The sequence below is a fragment of the Polyergus mexicanus genome, unplaced genomic scaffold (genome assembly GCF_030449975.1).
Source record: "Polyergus mexicanus isolate NDT 795.1 unplaced genomic scaffold, iyPolMexi1.0 SCAF_13, whole genome shotgun sequence".
NCBI lineage: Eukaryota > Metazoa > Arthropoda > Insecta > Hymenoptera > Formicidae > Polyergus > Polyergus mexicanus.
This window is the reverse complement of record NW_027223333.1, coordinates 7,301,567-7,318,958: the sequence shown is the minus strand read 5'-3', so window position 1 is coordinate 7,318,958 and position 17,392 is coordinate 7,301,567. Positions and strand designations below refer to the sequence as shown.

At 33.9% G+C, this 17,392-nt stretch overlaps 1 protein-coding gene across 1 annotated transcript in view; it reads left to right on the top strand.

The window, feature by feature from the left end:
• Olf413 (DBH like monooxygenase olf413) overlaps positions 1–17,392 on the top strand; it is a 253,229-nt gene that overhangs the window by 24,476 nt on the left and 211,361 nt on the right. The window contains exon 2 of the mRNA XM_070306135.1: positions 7,713–7,770. The gene's annotated coding sequence lies outside the window, so the exon portion shown is untranslated. The remainder of the gene's footprint in view (positions 1–7,712; positions 7,771–17,392) is intronic.

Here is a 17,392-nt window from a genome sequence, read left to right as displayed (position 1 = left end):
AAATTGATAGACTGTCTCGTCTCAATTTGAAGCGAAGGGAGCAACCGGAAACGGAAAGGATCTCGTGATGACCAGATGCGGAAAGAAGTGAGACATGCAAGGGCGGTGCATCGGTCGGTCAGTAGAATTTATTATTAAACATTTAAAATTGTCAATATAATTTTTAGTTTATGGAAACAATAGTATTGAAAAATCGGGGGGGGGGGGTTTAAAAATTAATGATTTATAGCTCATGTATAAATATTTAGAATTATAACTGACCATATTATCTTTGCCTTGATTATTTCTATTATTCGTCATTGATGATTACTGATGATTTCATAATTATAATCGTTGAGCGCATTAATTTTACTATTTTATTAGCATTCGAAATCATCATTAATACAATTACATTTTATTTAACTCTGATCACTCTGTAATCTTAACATATATCTTTAACGCGTCATTCTTAAAAAAGCAAGAGGAGCAACAAATTCAGTTTCTTATATATTTCGATAGTATATTGTCCACAGATTATTTTAATACCAAAAACATGCGAGCAACAAATTCTTTTAGTTAATTTATATAATATAAGAGCGCGTCGTATAGGGTCCGCGGCGACAAAGTATCGATTTTTAATACTTTAAGACGAGCAACAAATTCAGTTTCTCATATATTTCGACAGTATATTGTCCACAGATTATTTTAGTACCAAATTATTTTAGTACATGCGAGCAATACATTTTTTTATTTACTTTTACTTCGCGCAAGTGAATGGTACGGCGCGGCGAGACTGAGTATATAGTGGTATTAATTAAATTATATACTTTTTAAAAAATATTCTTATGTTATTTTAGAGCAACAAAATAGCAACAAATTCTAGTGTATTTTATTTTTTGATTCGAGCTTTATATATATTTTTTTCACTATGGGGGGGGCTGGCTTAATGTCAAGCTAGCACCCCCCACTTTGAATGTAAATTCCTGCTAAACGGTTTGAGCAACAAAATTCGGACTACGGCAACTAATTAGCACATAATTAGCACTAAATTATTTGATGTATTTGATTTAATTTGGCGTTGGTGGAGGGGCTAACTTAATATGGGTTTGAATTTTGAGTTTCAATAACACAGGCGAGATTATTTCACGGTTCGTATTGTAGGTATTAATGCCTCTCTATCTGATGTTTCTTGTTTGATTATTTCTGTACGAAGGAGAAATTTCGTATAATGGGTGAAAATGAAAAGCTTATCAAATATAAATCTATATATTCTTTTATCACTGATGTTTTCATATTATTATTTTTTTAAATTTACAAAAGAACTTTTATAAAAATTTTTGAAACATAGATGATATAATGAAAAATAAATTATTATTTAATAATAACATATTGAATTTCCACACAGAAAATCTTATATCAGTAATTTTAAATGTTATTGTACGAAAAATACATTTTATTTATTTTCAGAAAATAAATGCATGTAAATTAATGCATTAGGGTAATCTCTATTTTATAACAATATTTTTTTGTAAAAGAAGGAAAAGTGATGTTCAATCGCAAATACGGTTTCAATTCGAGAGCAACTGGTTGCAAGTTCCAGTATGATGTATTCATTCCCTTGTAAAATTGACAATGGTTCGAGTATCTTTTGGGCTTTATCCTTTTTTACAATTCGATTGAAGATCCTTATTTATTCTTGAACTATCCTCGCGCTATCCAAACTTCTTTCCAGGAAGAACATTTTCTCTTTGCTCTGGAGCATCTGCAATCCATCGACGTCTTTTAACGCGTTTTTCCGAACAAGTCTATCGAGACGAAAAGTTTTCCGCGCGTCGCGCGTCCCTTTATATATATTAGAACCGGCAAAAACACACCCCTCCTAACCGGATTCATAATTCATACATTTTCCAGCGCCCTTAAATGCCATTTGCCCGATCGTGATTTCCAATGGTATCGCTCTATTATGCTTGCGTGCGTGAAACCGAGGCCGACAGTAATGGTGGTTGTGGTGGTGGTTTTGATACCGTTGGTAACAGTAGTGACGGTGGAATACTGCCGATAGTTTAATATTTCGATACTACTCCAATGCGCGCGCAATGTTTTATCAACCCTTCCAAAACTAAAGGCGGCGAATTAAACCTCGTGCGTCAGCAAATTTCCGCTGACAGTTGTAATAAGTCGTCGGTGGCGGGACAATATGATTTGCGCGAGATTATATCAAGAACAATGATGAAGGGTGGGCTCCTCCCGGAAAATTGGTTTGCGTGTTTATCCTGCTGGCTCGTAAGCAAGCGTGACTGGTCTCTTTTTTTCTCGAGAAAAATGCCAGCATTCCATCTGTGGCGAAGCAAACCGACAGCCTGTCCTATTTTTTTTTAATATTTTTCTATATTTAATAAACGCCTTCTGCGTTTTTTTATTTTTAGTAACTATAGTGTCATCTGTTTGATTACGGAAAAATGATAAATTTCATGTAATTATTTATTATTATTGCGAAATAATTTTATTATTCTTTTTATCCTTGTCTTGATGGTAAAAAGATTAATTTATCTCTCTCTCTCTCTCTCTCTCTCTCTCTCTCTCTCTCTCCGATGAAGTGACTAATAATATTAATAAATTATATATATATATATATAATTAATTTTCTTTTTTGTATTGCGTGGATCTTTGGAAGATTTTACTTATAGAGATCAAATCATATTGTTTTGAATTATTCCAATAACTTTATGAAAAAATATATTATTAATATTTTGGAAACCGTAAAATCTATTAAATATATAGTTTAAATCACAGCTTCAAACATGCGCATAATTTAATTAACTAAAATTAGCTTCAATTTTATATTTTATTTAATGGCCCTTACGTTATTGTATAACAAGTATATATTTAGTTGATTATTCGCTAGCTCACTTCGCATAATATTGTGAAAACGCGTGATTTCTAACCAACGTCATCATTTCATCGAAGCGACGTATTTTTTCAAAGAAAGGGCTAAACGAGTCTTTGCAAGTTTATTTTACCAGGCTATTCTATTCCGGAGATACAGCATGGACGAATTTCCAAGAGTTTCCTCGGACTTTCAAGTAGCTTTTCTCATTCCTGCATCTTAGATGCGTCACTTCGCTATTTCAGATGCAGGCGATATTTGGCTTTGCATAAAACCGTACGGACGTTCGTCGAAAAAAAAATCTACGATCCGAGAAATCCGCGACGTCGTCTGAATTTTTCCGCGAGCAACGGTTTCCTTACGAGGTGGAGGTCGAAATTTCGCGATTCTCATGAGATTATATCGCGCATAAACTCGTCGAGGGAGATTGCTTCACGTAGCCGTGCTAGCTCGTAACTGTTGCTTTTCCGCGAGAACCCGGGACATATTTTTTCGTGTACCTTGGCAATTCGTGTTCGAAGATTTCTCTTACTGTCAATATTTTGGGCAGGTCCGATATTCGAACGGTAAAGGAAAAGAAAGCGAAGGCATCGTCGCCCTTTTTCTTTGACCCTTCGTCGCAGGTAGAAAATCGGGAGGGCAGCAAAGAACGCTCGATCGTACCCGGGGGACTGGAATAGGATCCGAAGTGATCCCGCGTGTGTATTTTCCCTCGCGCCTAGGCCTTTGTAATCGCGACGATTGTGTTCACCGAGATCGACGTTGAATATCATTTCTAAACAGGAGATATCTTATTTCTATGATGTCTCATTGAAAACGAATCTCGCCTTACGTTTCCATGATAATATCTTCCGGGACACTCCTTCCCTCTATCTCTCTCTCTCTCTCTCTCTCTCTCTTTTTCCTTTGCCAGTTTACTCGCGACACTTTCCGGATTTACAAGTTAAATTTGGCGTTAGCAGGTAGACGATTTGGGTGGCACGATGATTATCGCCCTTGACGTCACACTTGGAGACATTCTTGAGATCGATAAAGCTGATCGTGACATTCGGAGCTTTGAAGGCATTCATGTTCCAGGCTTTAATAATAACTTTATTTACTCTATGTCAACAAATGTAAAATTATGCAAAGGGACGAAGTATTTATTATTATATTCCAAAACAAATATTATACTTTATATAATAAAGAAATCGTAAATTTTTTTATACACCGATATAAGATAGATGCATCGAATTCAAAATACGCAAATTGAGATTTTGACATGTGTTATATATAAAGCATTAAAATATTATTATTGCAACAATGCTTACAGCAAAAATGAAACTCGCGCAATGTCGCGTATTTAAGAAGCGTGGTAACATTTATTCGATCAAATTTATATAATATTTTCTATATATATATTTTTTTTCTTCTTAGAATCAGATATGATAAAAATATCCCACATTGTTGCATGCATAATATCGTTTGTTGTTTCATTTCTCGCTGATATAATTAGCGATTACATTAAAGAAGTCTCATTTCTACATACTCAAGTTAACAGCGTGATATAGTTTGGTGTACCGATTAAAAAAGGGATTCTTTGTTATCCTGCATTTCATCCTCTAAACACGGACAAACACCAAAACGCTTCAAAATAATCCGCGCCCGCAGCATCCATTCTCGATGGATGCGAGTGACGAAGAGATATTGAATCAACGCGGACGCAATCCGGGCGCAGTCCGGGATTTAGATTCAGATTTATGAGAGGCTTGCGTGTCATCTATATATATATATTTTTTTAAAATTTTAAACTATATAAAGGAACAGAGTAATCATTAGAGATATTGGAAAGGTACTATTAGAAATGAAATGAAGAATTAAACAGTAATTATTGACAATAAATTAAAAATGCAAATAATATTTTATAAGCAGATACTAAGTAGAAAGATGTAGTATTTTCATATTGTTTTCACGTTTCATATTTTAATGCATAAAAAGATCATGGAAATTTTTTATATCAGATTGGTATACAATTGGGATACGATTGGAAGACTATTTTATATATGTTGTGATATATGTCTATATAATTTCAAAATTCTTTTTAATATCCAAAGAATTAAGATCACGTGAAATAATATGATGAGGTGTTGGGCGCTAGAATGAATAAATCTGGTGAGAGGAGAAAGAGAGAAAGCGTGATTGTTGTTGCGTTGTATATATACTCGTTTGGATAATACACACAGATAGTCGGATAATTCACTTGTCTCGCCGAAAACGAAATTACGACGGCCGTGTTGCGGCGACGCTAAAATCCGCTAGTCGGCGAAATGCTGAGGCAGAGACCGCGACGCATCGCATAAAGGAAATACGGCGCGTGTATTATTTTACATCTCCCGGAGGGGCTCACATGCTTCGTCTCTACCTCGTTCCGGGCGCGCGTCCACGGTGCCTTCTGTATAATTTATTGCAGCAATACCCCTCGCGTCTGCTTTAATAATTCCATCGTTCGCGCGCGTTCATTCCGCGCTTAATCCACTATCGTTTTTCTTTTCCCGAGCGTCTCTTTAACTTCTGCGATTGTGTTCTGCAGCTTTTTTCTTAAAGGGAATACATTTTTTTCTACTCTATTGAACGTAGTTATATGTATGAATCGCATATATGACATCATTGCGTTCCCTAGAGATACGCGAGATTTCATACTGCTCTCTCGAGCACAATTAGCAGTTTTCCGAAAACTTTGTTGGCTTATCCTGTAAATTTTAATATTTCAACTTTTCTGTATATAATATTTTTGAATTTAAAAAAATGTATCCGTTGCTCTAAAATGATAATGATGTAATAATGATGGAATACATTAATAAAATTTATAATTAATTTAATTACCATGTATGCAACCGAGAATGCTGCTAATGTATGCAAAAAATTTTAAATAAATTTGTGTAGTTCATCTCTGTAGGTATCTTTTATAAGAATATATTTTTTTATCTATTTATGTCTCTTTATCTTATTATTGTTGATCGTGTCGCTATATGACTTGCATATTCAGCTAATAAAACGATTCGGTACTTTATGCGGCGTGCGAAAAAGAAGTCCTTTAGATCTTCCGATTCTTTCCCTAGTGTGTGTGGAGGCGGTTACTGGAATAAATTAGGATATTCCTCGGAGAGAGAGAAAGAGAACGGGCGGGCTCGTTCGCCGTCTGGAGACGGGATAGCTTTAAGGAAGGAGTCCGGAGAGGACGAGTTTCTCTACCCCCCGGGGACGTTCAGAGAACAAAGATCCTCGCGACGCTGCCGAACTCGTTCTTTCGAGGAGAAAAAAAAAGAGAGATACACACGCGAGACAATAAATCACCGACCGCATCGGATCTTGAGGGAAATTCGTGGAGTGGAATGTCATCCATTAGGATTATAGACCGCGTCAGGCGCGTTCGACGGTATCCGATATTTGAAGAGCGTGCACGGCACGTTCCGTAAACGAACGCGTCGCAATGTTTGTTGCTGGGAAAATTTTCGAAGCAATGCCCGAAAGATTTAGGCATTCGCGCACACGTTACGAAAACAATGCGAGTATACGCGTGTGTGTGTGTGTGTGTGTATGTGAGAGAGAGATAGAGAGAAAAAGAGAGAGCCAACCTCTCATCGCAGCCGGAGGGAGCTCTCCAAACGAATGGGCGAATATTTATTTACTCGCCGCCGTCACACCTCGCTTCTGTCAGTCTTTTATCACCATTCGGACAATCCCGAATAGTAATACGAGTGGTTTTACCCCGCTGTCGAGCCGGATAAATCGAGATTTTCATCGCGCTCGATTAAATGAGGGGAAGCTTGATAAGTCGAGTGCGAAACACAAAATTATATCCAATTTTTAAGTTTGAAAATTAGTACAAATCACTTACTATTAACCATATTAAATATTTGATAAATTTTACGGTTCTAGGTTAATAATGGCTTCGTTCGTTGATGCCAAAAATAGCGCACTTTTGATATCTCTCTTTTCAAATCTTTATCTTTTACATTTAATCGCTAAAATCCTTTGAAATATATATCAAGAATTCTTCACGAAAGCTTAAATTCTATCAATTATATCAACATATAATATATTTGATACATGTAATATATTTTCATTTATAAATAATTTTTAAATATGATCAAGGTAAAATTATTGTATTTTGGTCACGTTACTGGTAAAGATATCAATTTTATTTCAAGCGGGCATTATTACTGTAATTCTTGCTGCGCGGGACACGAAAAAGATGTATTTTTTAAATAAATGTTTTTAATACATTTTACGTGAAATGTTATAAATTGCTCCGTGTATTCAATTTTATGATGCGCGCGGATATTTTGTTCATAAATTTCATATGAGCGTCTCGAAAATTTATCCAAGCTATAATACATATTAATGAGTTATTTGCTCTCTCTCTCTCTCTCTCTCTCTATATATATATATATATATATATATATATATGTATATGCGTATATTCTATGCATAATAAAAAATATAGAATATAGATAAAATGTTGCAGAAATTCTACTTTAATAGAATTTAAGAATTAATTACAATGATATGTAAAAGTTAAAATTTATTAGAAAAGATTCCATGTAGATGGACTGATTAAACAAATTATGTATTTATGAAGAAAGAAATTAATTCTCTAAATAAAAAATGTGTGAATCTTATCTATATTTTCTTACATATTTAATAGATAGTAATTTTTATAGATATTTAATGGATAACCATATATTTTTTTTTTTTTTAGCAAAAGAAAATATTTTTTTAAATATAAGTAAGAATAATATATATTAATTTTTCTATTGAATATAAACAGATATAAAGTAATAACACTTTTTATTTAAATTTACAGATACGAGTGCGTACGCTTCTTTGAAGATTTTCTTATTATTCGCGGAGGATATTCAAAGGTGAGTAATACAATATATGCATGCCCTTGTTCTTTTGGAATTTTCAAAATAATTGCTTTTATATTCGCGAATAGGCTTTTGTGTATGTATTTGTGTTGCGGTACATTTAATTGCATATGTATAATGTGTATATTTGCAAATACCGGGCTGGATTAACATCATTCAAAGCTCGTAGTAATATTTCGGGATTACAAATACACGTTTGCGGTATTTATATATGAAGAGAAATATTTAATGTGCAGTACTTTGCCAAACGATATTGCGTTTGTCAATAACTAAATAAAGATTTTCCTTATTGCAAAATTCATGTTTATTTTTTCGTATAAATATTTGAGTCATATTTATATGCTTTATTATTTTTACAACTATATATATATATATAATTATATTTTCAAATATATAGATTTATTATATACATATGTTTTCTTTAAAAACAGCACTTGACAAATCTGAAACATTTCTATTAAATATATAAATTTATTTTCTATATATTTTTTATCACAAAATAATTAAAATTTCTTATTTCTCTTAGAGTTAAGATATTTTTAACATTCTACAGGTGTGTGTTTTCTTTGTATGCATAAATCCCTCTGATAAATTATAAAATATTTACTGTACCAAGAGAAAGTTCTTGTAAGGCATTTAGAGAGGAGCATACGTTAATTTTGACATCAAACATGATTGAATCTTTTCTTCGACGATTGAATAACGTAATGCTGAAAGAGAATAGCTTTCAAAAAGTGAAAAAAATAAGAGATAACACACACCATGTCTGGACAGTTGAAAGTGCCTTCCGTCATTCGCGGGAAATGTCCAAGCTTTTGTCCTGTTGGATGCCTCTTCTGCATAACACAATTCAATTAGCAATGTAGAATGTTCTGTCCTCCATTACATTTGTTTCACCAAGCTAGCGGACGGATTAATCTCACTCGGTGAAAAAAAAAAGAAAAAAAAACTCTCCGCTCGCTTGTACAATCGAAGGCGGTGGACACCAGCGAAAGCGTTGTCCGTGTCGTTGCGCGCGTTTCAACAAAAATCTAAATACACAATTCTTTATCATCTATATCCCACCCTCTCTTGATTACCGCCGTCGAGTCGTGGCGCTTACAACGAGAGCTCGTATGTACCATCGTGTTAACGCGATGCTTCGTCACCCACGGCGCCGAGTTTCGAGTCGAGCCAGTGTTGAAATTTTGTTCGATGAGCAAAGTACACGCCGGTTTAATTTGTAGTACAGTCGAGTGCACGACGCGCGGATATGTAGGAGGCTAGAGGGTGGGGAGGGGAGGGGGAGGGTAGAGGATGGAGGGCTGAAAGGATGGGGTACGGTAGTGAAATTTATTGAAACGCATGCTGCATCTCGCACCTCCCATGGGACCGACTGGATTCTGCACCGCATAACAGTTTGCCCAATACAGTCGAATTGTGAGCGCGATGGCGGCATCGAAGGAACGGTTGCCTCGGTCGCAGTTCTGTATAACTGCGTTTATTCATGTCTAGTCTTGGAATTCTGGCTTGGTTAATTGGACGAGTTTTACATTAAAGGGACCATACATTTCTCTTCTATGTTAAACGCTACACGTGCGAATAACGATTCAAAATATATGAAAGAAAATGTGTTGTATGATTAAATTTCTACTAAGAAAAAATCGCAAAATTCTTGATAAATAATATATATATATATATATATATATATATATTTTTTTTTTTTTTTTTTCAAACATTACGTATAAATAGTTCAAACCAAAAGGTACCAGATTCAGTTTAACTGTCGCTTAAATAATTGAGCGGATCGAATCAAGTAAATTGGGCCAATAAATGGATCTTCCATTAAAGCGTGTTTTTCGGCAGAGACGAGACATACGGTACAGCGAGAGGAGATGAAACGCGCGCCGCAATGCACGAATGGATTCCTTTAAAATATGGAAATAGGAAACATCGATGCCGCCGACGAAGGCAAGAATAAACTAATATCGCGGCGCAATTTCGCATATTTTACAGAGGTGGATCAGCACCGAAATCGCGTTACGTTGATTCGAGTGATTCGTTTTTAATGGATTTCCCAGGGTTGCAGGTGGTGGCTCGTGGGTGGCTCGCCGGGCGAAATTTATTGAAACGTATGCTATTCTTCACTCGTCCCCGTAGACCGCTACGCTGCGCGTATGGCAGAGCGGTTTATCCGATGAAGTTGAATCGCGCGGATGGTAGACACAAAAGTTTACAACGCGGATAAAAAGAATTCCCGGATATCGCTCGGACGTGCGCCGTATAGCACGCGCATATGGTTTCGAATCTGTACTTTTCTGCTCCTCTCTCACATCTCTCCATCCTCTTCCCTTCTCTCCCATTTTCCCCTTTTCCTCTTTCTGTCTCTCGTTGTACTATCGAAATCCGCTTTACATCCAGTTGAAGCACTCGGATTCTCTCTCAGTGTAAATTAAAAATATCTCCCGAGACACATTCTGAAATTAGATTAGAAATTTGATCGAGTATTATCGACATCAAAGATAGTTAGCTATACTATTTTCGATAGTTAGTAGCAATTAAAATAGAGATTGTTTAAATATTAATGTTTTTTGATATAAATTAACACGTTTACTGTCAAAAATTTCATTTACTTTATTAAATATTACATGTGTTTATTTGCAATAGAAGTTTTCAGATAATGGAACAATCGATATTAATATGCTCTTCATGCGAACGTTTTTAAACAAATGCATTAAGTTTTTATTTGATGAAAGCCGATGAAAGTCTCGTTTCTATGGTTACAACGGCAGCGAAACGACGAATAGGGAATTGTTAAATTTATGGAAACGCCGCTATATATATATATATATATATATGTATGTATATAACATTCGCGTGTTCCCAAGGGAATGCCGTGGAATTGTTCGCGGTAGCGAAGAGACACTATATTCAACACAGAGTAGTCAGATTCCACATAAAGGATGACTTTATCGTATACAAATATTGTGGTATATCGTATCGAATTGTTGCTTAATTAATCGCGTATTTTTTGTGCTTATTTAACGTTGCGCGTGTGTATTTGTTACAAAAACAATAGTATTACTAATTTTCATTTGCGGATCAACGTTCGTCAAATAGATTTTCGATCATTAATATATATGGTACTATATATATTGTGTTTGGTATGTTTTAATTGTTTGGAACGTTATTTCCGTACCCCAAGAAACTGCAGTTTGTATCGCACAACAATTTACGAGCGAACTGAATTGTACACAATGGAAAGAGAGGTGGAAAACTGCGAAAGAGTACGATGAGGTAATGTTGATTATCAATATTTCGTGATTTTCCACATCCTTAATCGCGCTATTCTGATTTATTTTGCTCGCCATCATTTTATATCTATCGTAAAATTATTTACAAATTAGATTTATAATCAGATTTTCCCCATGGAAAGCAGATAATTTTATTGCATGGAATGTCGCGATAATTGTTTCATGAACTGCCATAAGAAGCTCTTTTATAAATATGGTAGTTTATATGAATTTTTAGCGAATCAATGGAATTATTACAAAATTATGTGAATATTGCCAAAAGTATGCAATATTGCCAAAAGTATTGCTCTAAAGTATGCAACGAATTTAATTTTTTGATGATTTGCATTATCATTACACGTTGGTAATCTGTGCACATATTAATCTCTGTGCAATTATAACGTTGAAATCTGACAAAATTAATATTAAACTGCTCATATATATGGCTACAATAAAACATTATAATCAGCTCATGGCTTTTTATCGATAGATATCATGCCATATATTTGAGATATTATTAAAATATATAATTCGGTATTATATTTAAATTTAAATTTTATCATTATTTATTACTTTGCATAACCATTTTTTACAAGAATAAACATTTTTCTAATAGAATAGAAACAAAAAAAAATTTATTTACATAACACATCTCATTTTTAGCCACATAAAGTTAGCTCCCAACATTTGAAAAAAGTAAATTTCTATATGTCATTTGATTGCATATTGTTTGCATATGTTTGCCGTTTTGGCATACCTGTAGAAAAATGGGTGGGGGATAAAAAAAAGGAGAGCTAACTACACTAGCTTCTCACAATTCTTTAAAATTTAATTTCTAATTAATCTAACCGATAAATTTTCGTTTGTGTTTGCACATTAACATCCAATTTGAATCTTTGTTCGCACATCTTTAATAACAAAGTTATTAAAAAAAAAAAAATTGTGAAGTTAGCTCACTCAATTTTTCTTTTAGGTTACTATTTTTGTAGATGTGTGCTAATAAAAATTTAAAAATGGCAAACACGTGTAAATAATGTGCAATCAAATGATGTATTGAAATTTAATTTTTTCCAATGTCGGGGGCTAATTTCACATAGTCTCATTATTAATATTATTAACAAATTATTTTACCATGAAATTATTGCCGATAAATAATTAATAATCAATTTGATAAATTAATAAACATAGTGAATGAGTGAACGTGCACGCATACACGTATTATTCAAGATAACGCGATATTAAAATATTTAATATTCTCAATACGCAAAATAAAATTATATTTATTAAAAGCTTTTTTTTTTGTTCTCAAATCAACTATAAACTTTTCTATTATTTGCGTTATTTTGCATATAATACAGCAGTTTATACTTCGGAAATGAATGGTCGCGAATTTATCTTATCACGGTATATAATTTCGATGAAGCGAAATTCAATGGCGATGGGTGTGGCATTGAGTGATAAAGGATAAATCAATGTCTTTTATGGGATCGTGCTGTTATACGTGCTTGACCCAGATGACTGCATGTGTGCATTAGATTTGATTTCAGAAAATTGTTCAAGATCTCGTGCCGAATTATAACTGATTATTTATATATATATATAAAAAAAAAACATGTTTTATTTTATTTCTCTCTTTTTTTTATCCAATATTGTGCGGCGTAAAACACTCGTACGTGCGAATCAATTTAAATTGTCGGCATATTGTATCGTTGCAATACTTGGCGAGATCGCAATGACAGAGAGGGAGCGGGCGTATTAAAAAATTACGAAAAATATATTTTTGCTCGTTACACGTTGCCGCGCACTTCTGTAATTGATTTTCGAATCTGAAACGGATAAATGATACTCGAATTCATTAAAACGCGCAACATTTCTGCTGCGGTCTCGATTGGTGCCGATTGCAGAGATTGTTTGTTGACGCATACATCACTGTTTGACGCTTATTTTAAGGATCAAAAAATATTGTGAATATTGTATAAATTATATCTCTCTAACCATGAACGTTATGTATTGAAGCTATTGTGTACTCTTGAAAACGATGGAAGCAATTATTTATTATTATTTGATTCGCAGCCATTTTTAATTTTTGTTTAAAGAGCAAAAATACAATAATCTCAAAAGAATAACGCCAATAAAATTGATGTTATTGATTGATTATGACAGTAAAGGAATAAAGAAGAAAAATTAATTAACAAAATAATTTTAGCCAAGGTATTTAAAAAAAAATTTATGATGCGTGATTTTCAAGTATTAAAATTAAATACTTGCAAAAATCCGTAGCAAGATTCATATTAATTCTACCATTTGTTTGTTTTTCTACTTTACAATTATAAAACAGTATCAAAAATTATTTTTGTTATCAAAATAGAGTTACATGCAATTCGAAAAAGGCACATTTTGGGACATAGATTTTATATTTTCACTTTTTCATTGTTTCGATGAGTATAACATACTCCGTCCAACCATCAAATGTTTGCACTGATGCTTCGCATTTCGCACACGTCGCCAATTTCGCCGACAGAAATTCTGTATGCGTGTAGATATTTAATTCGCCGGATAGCATGGGAAAATTTATTTTTATTAATTTCCGTCCATTTACATTTTCGAAGTCGAATCGCGTGGTATGCGAGTGGTGGCTGTCCGCGATAATCGAATCCGTCGAGCCGCATACTATTAGCCCTGGGCATTTTTATCGAATTACATACAGTGCGTGAATTAACTTAATCACTAATGGGCGCTAGAAAAGCGGTAATGCAGCAGCGAATTAAGGTTAATTAAAATTTTTTATGTTCACTCTATTGTAGTAGAGGACATTAATTTATGCGCAATTTAAAATTTGCATCAGATATATCGAGATACCTATTAAAAGAGATTTTTCAGAAAAGTAAAGGCGAGCTCGATAATATGAATCCATTACTGTATAACTTCGACTTTTCCGAATGATTTTTAGATATCGATTTTATTCCAAATAATTTTGATGAATAATAATACTAATAAATTAATGAGATAAAATATTAATAGGTCTGGACATTTGGTTTTTAATTCTTGCTGGATATTTCAAGAGATGTATAAAATCTTATGTTTATGTTATCCAATTTGACAAAAATGAAAAACCGAGACATACAAATCTAACCGATCGGTGCATTTTGACTCGGTGCATTTTGATCGACATCATTTGCAAATGGCCGACGTTTCGCGATGCGACCCGTTTCGCTTACCGTCGTATAGAATGAAAAACGACGCGGACCTTGATCGACTCTACAGCTCGCTGCATCACGAACATATTTCACTAGGGTGACTTTATAACGCCGCTTTTCCATTCTTCACGATATTTCTTTCCGCTTAATGTTCTTTTCTCACTCGAAAGCTTCGAAGGTCGTTTAACTCGGGGGGAAACTCATACCTCAGAATCGCGGTCCTAGGCGGAGGGTTGAACAATGCACGTGTATATACCACCGTTGCCAACCGTAATTATGGCACTTGTACCATAAATTTCATGCATTATTATATCTATTCTTTCATGAATTAGAATATACTTTAAATTTTAATTTAGTCATGATTTTTCAAATTAATATTTTTCTTTCGTAAAGTATTTTCGTAATTTATCGTTGCTACACATCTATCATCATCGTTTTTTTTTTAAGTAATTTATATTATATTTTCTTTTGTAATCTCACCAAATATAATTACGCTGGCGTTATCAATTATTAATTTTTACTCACATGTATGTTCATAAATTCTTGAAACAAGTTTCTTTATACAACTTACACAGTATTTTTTCTCTCTACATTTTCATATATTCAAAATGCTGCAATTTTGAAATTTTGCAATTCTATATTTTTTTATTACATTTATAATTTTGTTCGTGAAAGTTGGTAAGATTGATTCTCTACGCGAGACAATCATAACAAGCGGTTCGCCGGGGCGAGAAAGAAAGAAGGGAGGGCGTCATAGGGTTGTTGAATGTAACACCGGCGAGCTTAAGTCCAACCGCTTGCCCTGGACTATCCCCTCGGCTTGTACCTCGGTCCTGGCGTCAATGAAAGAAGGCTATACAGGGGACGAATCCACGTGGATACACCGCGACGATGATTACGAAAGGCAGCAGGGTGGAGCTGCGCCGGAATTCGCCACGGAACGAGTCGCTTCAGCGAGCGCTGCGAATCGCTCCAATAAATTATCGTCGCTAAAACGGCGCTCGGGATTTGCAATTATTTAAATGTATCGGATAACTACAACGAGGCTGTGTCGCGCGGCGAAGGTTTGGGGAGAGGAGGAAGGAAAGACGGAGGGTGGTCGGACGTGGTTGACGAGCCGCTATAGTCGAATTGTACAGGCGAAAGGATTTCGAAAATGGGTTCGAGAGAAAATTGCGTCTTCACAGGATGATTGTGTCAGCGTCGGTTAACGATTATCGGTGATTAAATGAATACTTTCTTCTTATTTGTATTACGGTTACAATTGTGACATAGAGAAGGAGAGGAAATATATGAGTATGGAAAGAGATTGATGAATAAACTGCTCTTTGGATTTTGAATGATGAACATATTAATATTTAAATAGAGTATTTGAGGAAAGTTCTATTAACGTAAATTGATCATGATAATAATCAATTAAATATTCATCTTTTAATCTTATTTTAATTAAATTTATAACAGAGAGAGATAATTAAGAAATCAATATGTCAATAGAAATGTCAATTAATTAAGTTTGTTGATGTAAAATAAATTCTAGCAAAAAATAAATATAATAGATGTTAAATTATCGAAATCTACCTATTAAATGTGTATAGTTATTTTCGATTTTTTTTTCTCGAGAAAGTATTATTAAATTATGTAACTTAGAATTTAACTTAGTATTTTTTAGTTTTGATATGTAGATATTTAACTTACAATTAGTTTCATATTAGCTCATATTGTGTGGTCATATTATAAAATCACGTCTTACGATTTTCATATAAATTCCCGTTTTTCGTTTTCCGTTTAAATAGTACGTTTATCGCTGCTGCAACATTTATTGTCATTTAAGCGTAAAGCCGAACTGAAAGCCGAATATTAAGCGACTTGACGTGTTCGATCAGTGAATCGCAATGCAAGACGCCCTTCGACGTTCCCAAGCAGGAGTTAAAGTTACTTAAATGTACCGGATAACGGCGGTGGATCTGCAACGGGCAAGGGACGGGATTGAGGGCGAGTCGAGAGACCGGAGGGTTCAACAAAGCACTAAAAGGTTTCGAACTTTATCGAAGAGAAGAACGCCGAATCTAGCTTGCAGTTTTGGACGCGAGCGTTGTGCGAAGGCTTTTACTTCGTCGAGTACTATTAAATTACTCCGGCGAAGATCGGTACTTTAGACAGCTGTCGCGAAAGGAATCGGAAGCCAGTTGTTCGTCGTTGAAATATAAGATGCGATTTTACGAAGACTTACTAAAAGCTATCTCTCAATTTTCGAATTGTTGATTGTAATTTAAGTATATGGTACAAAGCAAAATCCAACTTTTCTCTAAGTTTTGCATAATTTTTATATGTAGTTATAGAGCAAATGCGCGCGCGTGAGCAAAGATGTTTAAATAAAAATTTAGTTATGTTTTGAAAATATTTTAGTCAAGCTAAATGATTAAAAGTAATCTAAAAAGCTTTTCAGGTTGTTAGATTATATCCTGTGATTTTTTGATAAAATTGCTTGAGATTATTTTTAATCGATGTTAATGCAGGATACATCTCAGAAAAAAAATAAAATTTTATTAAATGTCGATATATCTTATATATCTTATTCTTTTAAATATCTTAATGGTTCTTAATGGTCTTAGCGATTTATTTTTTATAAGATAGCATTATGTTAGAAAAGAAATAAACTTAAATAAATTCCGATGATTTTATTACAACTATGTATGAATATTATATCAACATGCAATTTGAAGAATCTGATAAAGTCGAATTTAAAGAGTTTGCTGTTATTTTTGTTTTTTTATCAAAAATTTAACTGATACGCTCATGCGCGCACACATACACACAGTGCAATTGGGATACATTATTTTGTTATGTAAAACAGCGAGATTATTAGAATTGGATTAAAATAATGATAGACATCAGTATTCGAGATATTACGAGTTCAATCGAACTTCGATATGCAATACGGAAATGATTTTGTGATTAGAGCAATTTGGGCAAACTAGTTGAAGTAAAATAGGTTAACGTGAATAATTGACATTTTTCATTAAAGATCGTGCATAGTTTCGAGATTTCAGCAGAATATTTTCGTTTTATTGTAATGGTCTTGTCACAGTTAGATGTTATAATTCAATAGGTATATTATATAACACATGAAGTTTTAGGAAAAAAAAA